We start from the raw sequence: 5,501 nt of genomic DNA on the forward strand, positions 1-5,501 counted from the left end.
GCTTGAATTCAAATCTTTGGATGATACAGAGCACAAATTCACTACGTAACGGTTCGATTGCATTTGCCAGAGAATCCTCATTTCTAGCTGCAGATTGATGCCCCAAATGGCTATCCCCTGCAACGGCTAAGTATAAATTGCTTCCAGGGGAGGCCAATATAACAACCATTTTACCAGAAGTTCATTTTGAAGAAGATAGAACACTACCATGGCAATTGGTTCCACTCCTGCAGCAACCAAAACTAAGGCAAATGTGTCCCCTGCGTCCAAAGGCATGAAGCATTTCATGTCCACTACATTTTCAGCAGCTTCCAAGGTCACCTCTTCCAAAAAAAGGGACCAAAATGTTTGCCCATGTCCCCCTAAATCCGCACCAGTAAAATCCCCTGCTCCCAAAGGAATGAAGAAATTAACAGTTTTTGCATCTGGAAAGTCTACCTCTAGGAAACAAAAGGTATCTGAGCCAAAAGACGTCTGCCCATTGAGTCCGAAATATGCACCTGCCAAAAATCCTCCACCAAAAGGCCCAAAGAATTTCATGTCCCTAACAGTTTCTGCAGCTTCCAAAGTTGTGGTTCGAGTTGAGAGATCTGAGCCAAAAAGTGGGATTAGTAAAACTATGGAAATTGAATTTCCGGGAGAGAGGATGGATGAGGAAAATGTCCGCCCATTGCTTCCAAAATGTGCATCTGCCAAAAATTCTCCACCAAAAAATGCCCCTCCAAAAATCCTCCAGCAAAAATCCTGCATAAAGCATTTCATGTCCCCGACAATCTCTGCAGCTTCCAATGCTGTGGCTCAAGTAGAGAATTCTGAGCCAAAAAGTGGGATTAGTGAAACTGAGGAGATTGAATCTCCGGGTGAGAGATTGGATGTTGTCAATGGTAAATCTTCTCAAGAAGAGTGTACCGTTGTCCTTCCTCCTTACAATTCCACAAAGAACTATCTTTTTGTGGGTCGTAACAGTAGCTTGGACATTGAAGGCATGCAAGCTGATGGGGAGTTCAGCAACTCTGAATTCTCTGAATTTGGAATTTCTTCTGATGCTACAGAAGAAACTATTCCTATTCTTCCTGCTTATGACCCCATCAAGAATTATCTTTCTCCGAGGCCTGATTTCCTTAGGTATCAACCCAACAGGGGCCTCGATGTGATCGAAGAGGAGGGATTTGAGAAGCACCAATTTCTCAAATCAGAAGAAGATGAAGCTTTATCAGCTGTGACAAACAAGTCCAAGGAAAAGGACAGCAATGGCATCAAAGAGAAGATCAATGACAATGTTCTTCCCAAGGAAGCTCCTCCTAAAAAGTGTAACGAGTTCCTCAACTCCACTCCAGCCAATGACCGTACAGGTAAAGACTATGCAAAACCGATGAACTTCAACTTTTTAAAATAAAATTTCAACAGGAACTCAAAAAAAAAAATGATTGTTTGTTAACATGTGTTTTTACTCTACAGATTACCTTCAAAGGGCCTCCGCATTCAAAGATTTGAACACCCCTGCATCCAAAGGAGATAGAATGAAGCACTTCATGTCTCCAATGCTTTCTGCAGCTTCCAAGCTCTCTCCTTCAGAAAGAGGATCCCAGTTAGAAGGTGCCTTCAATTGTATTTGTAGTATTCAATGAGAATTTTTTATGTGGGAGTTTGATGCTATCTAAGGAGATGGGTTTAATTTTTTTGCTCCACGTAATCAAAGTATACTAGATGCCAAACTTATTTATAAAACATTAAGCTGATAAAGATCATCTACATACAAACAGTGGTTGGCAAGGACAACTGTGTGAAATGTTACTATTATTGCCTGTAAAATAATCTAATATGTATATTTTAATGGAGATCATCTATGAAATTGTTTTAGTTATCTGATACAGGAGTATGAGCTTTATGGCTGAATATCCATTCTGCCAAATTCACTCAAGCACAATCCCAATTTCGATAGATAGCCCACATATTGAACATATTGAATACTGAATTTTGCTTTCATTTTATTTTGAGATGCAACCAGTTTGTTATTTTGGATGTTATTCCTACAAGTGATCAATCTAAATATTTGGTCAGAAAAGAAACTAATTTAAAATCTGGTAATCTGAACAATTGATGATTATGTAAGAAGCTCTTTGTGTATTTTAACTCCTGAAAGAGGAGATCCCTTTACCAAAACAGAAAGTCTCATTTCTCATAATCATTGTTCATTTGAAAATGTGGTTTCTTGTGGTATTATACAAAGAAAGTGTAATTACTAATTTATGATCATGCATATTTACAGTGCTTGCAACTTAGCAGATGCACATATAATAACTAAATTCACCTACAGCAAGCAAGTTCACATACTATTTGCATTATTCATTGACAAACTTAAAGCATATGAGCTGAAAATCATTGCTCCTTGTGACAGTCAAAACACTGAAGGAATTCACATACAACAAACTAAGAATGTGATGATTCAAAATATTAGTCATGGGCAGGTAAGCCTTTTAAGAAAATACAGAATACTAATGCAATGCTAACAACAGTATTTTCAGTCTCCTAGGCAGAGACTACTGGTTTTTTGTCACTAATATCCAAGGTTTTTTCATTTCAAATTAGAATTTATCTTTTGACTCATCTGCTACACAATTTTGCCTCATGAACTCTACAACTTAAGCTGTGTGTTGTAAGAAAATATATGATAGCAATAATCTTTCCCTGTGCATAATTAAATATCTTCGTTAAGTCATGATACTGAAGCATTTAACAGATGAGACTGCAAATGGTAGGGTCATTTGTGATTTTTTATTTCCATTTGCTCTTTTGAGCAGATATAAACTGCATTATCTTTTTCTCCAGATTCTGTTAATGGAAGAAGCAAGGCCAGTTTTAGCAACGTTCATGAATCCAGATTTCTAATTAAGATGGCCAAACATTAAATATTCATTATGCCTAGGAAAATATGTGCCATGGGCCAATTTTTATCTTTAGTGAACATTATAATATTTAAGACTCTAAATCTAATCCCAAAGTAGCTGTCAAAGAAAAAATTATTTATAGATAAGATTTTAAAACACATTTAAGAAAGAAATATTTGTATGATAATTTGCAACTCCCGAGTCAAAAGTATAATGTAAGATCTCATCCATCTGCATTGCTTTTGCTGTCCGGAATATCTCCTCCATTCTTTTCTCCGTACGAAGCTTGTTTCCTTCACGGCCTTTTCATTTCCAGAACAATAATCTTATTGTTCTGGGCGTCAACTGACAAAAAGCAAACGCACAAAAATTAGTATTATGAGACATATAGATCAGAAATCGATGGTTGTTCTCAACTGCTTGGAATTCAATGGAATTTGTTGGAATAGGTTGATTCTTTAACCCCTGACGTTTTCCTTAAAACTACCCAGGTGTATGGTGTTCTTGAACAACAATCCCTAAAAATACCCTAACATTTAGTGATCCTCATTTTCATAATTAAGGATTTGAAAGATGCTAAAATCAAAAGAATTTCAGAGTATTCCAAAGTGTATCTAGCGGAGTCATTTTATGCATTGTGGTTGTGATCGATAGGTCATACCATGGTCCAGGGTTTGAATCTCTCTCCGAGCTTACCTTCAGTGCAATCGCTGGGCAGAGTGACTGATAATCCCACTATTAATTGACACAACACCTAATCAACTGCTCCATTAGACATAATTCAACACCTGGGTTTTACACAGGTCTGCCAATTCCTCATAACCGTCACCATGAAATCATGTATTCACAGGTTAGGTTATCCATTTAACCGATTCAATCACAGAACCTTCAGTCATTTGGGGTGAATTTGGCCATTCTCTGTATTCACTGCAACATTAGAGAAAGACTACTGTACCTTTCGGCTTCAAAACTAGAAAGCTTCCACATCGAGAACCATACTTAGCCGAGGTTGACTCGAATTATATTCTTTGGGTATCATTCAATATTCAACCGCTTTCCATTATTGGGGCATTCGTGGATTCATCGTCCTTGGGCTTGATCATATTCAATTTCATGTTTAATTTCTCTTAAGAAATTATGGAGTTCAATGTCTTATGCTGAACCATACTGCAAAATGCCAAATTACCCCTCTGCTCAACATTGATCTTAGGATTTCATCGGACACTCCTGCCATCATTGACGAGCCTAATGTGGAGTTGGAATTCACAGGCCATTTGGAGGTTATTGACATTTTGTCGAACATATGGCGCACCTCCTTCATACCCCTTGGAATTCCTAGCTTGATGATTTTATCGATAAAGTGCATATGCCAGGATTGGGAAAATCTGATCATATGGAAGTGATTGGCATTGTAGCATCCTGTATTCATTATGTGTTTTCGAGGAGTTATATTACAAGGCTCGGTAACTTCATTCAAACATCCACATTGAGCTTGGCATACCTTCATCACAAACATCACAGTCACTTCTTACAGTGATGTTCATACCTTCAATGTCAGATAGATTCTTCAATCAAGATCTGGATGGGTTCTTGGGACTTTCTGCATTTGTCTGGGTTATTATCATCTTCAGAAATGTCCAAATTTTACTTTCTGCATTTGTTTCTGTACTGCATGGTTGCCTCAATAGGGTTCAAATTTTGAGGCCTTTACAATATTTGAAACATCTTTCATTGACATCGGGTGGCTTCCCCTGTATACACCGTGGGTTCATCTTGCCATGAAGACATCTGCCACTTCCTACCTTGAGGCTCAGTTTTCCAAGTTCATCCTGTGTAAGAATTGATTTTGGATCAGTTGTGTGGGGTTTTTGAGGCCTAACGGACGAATTTGGCGTTACTGGAGTTTCTTCAGAAGGTGAGTTCAGATTTTGAGATTGATTGATAGCCCTCATGTTCTGTTTAAGTGTTTGGTTTTCTGTTTTTTGCAGTGTGATTGTGCATTATCTTCTATCTAGCTTTATCACACTCTAGCCCTTTTGTCAATTTAGTAGTAGGATTTTAATTCTTATAATCTGGTCAAATTGTTGACTCGTGCATAATTGAAAAAACATAATAAAATTATTTTACATTTTTTATTTGTTAATAAAATTATTTTTCAATTTTGTGTCTGATAATAAAATTATTTTTTCAATTTTACGTTTAATAATAAAGTTATTATTTTAAATAGAATCTTATTTGAATAAATTAAATTATAAACGATTGCTAATTTAAATAAAAAATATTTTAAACATATTAAGAAATATTATCCACACGTGCCCTATTCAGTTTAGAGTCAACTACTAAGGGGCATCGCCACTAAATTCGTCTAGGGATGATCCCCACCTCTTTCCTTATGATGTCGGAGCCTTCCACTTAAACAAGACTTAATACTTGGTGGGCTCTTTGTGAGCCATCCAACTTCGCTAATAGACCAAAGGCTTGTTGACTATTTGTTTATATTCAATCCTATATGAATAAGGTAATCATTTAAATATAACCTTATATGAATAAATTAAATAATAAATAAATTTCAATTTAAATATAAATGTATTTAAATAAATGAAAAAAATTATT

General features: G+C 36.4%; 1 long non-coding RNA gene across 1 annotated transcript; it reads right to left on the bottom strand.

Moving 5' to 3' along the window:
- Nucleotides 1–3,002: 3,002 nt before the first annotated feature.
- Nucleotides 3,003–4,893, bottom strand: LOC149563993 (uncharacterized). Its single transcript, XR_016363584.1, has 2 exons — nt 3,585–4,893; nt 3,003–3,233 (listed from the first exon to the last, which is right to left on the bottom strand). It is a non-coding gene; the product is annotated as an uncharacterized LOC149563993 (long non-coding RNA).
- Between the last annotated feature and the right edge of the window lie 608 nt (nt 4,894–5,501).

The sequence above is a fragment of the Cupressus sempervirens genome, chromosome 4 (assembly GCF_028749045.1).
Source record: "Cupressus sempervirens isolate cs-2001-9-10 chromosome 4, ASM2874904v1, whole genome shotgun sequence".
Lineage (NCBI taxonomy): Eukaryota > Viridiplantae > Streptophyta > Pinopsida > Cupressales > Cupressaceae > Cupressus > Cupressus sempervirens.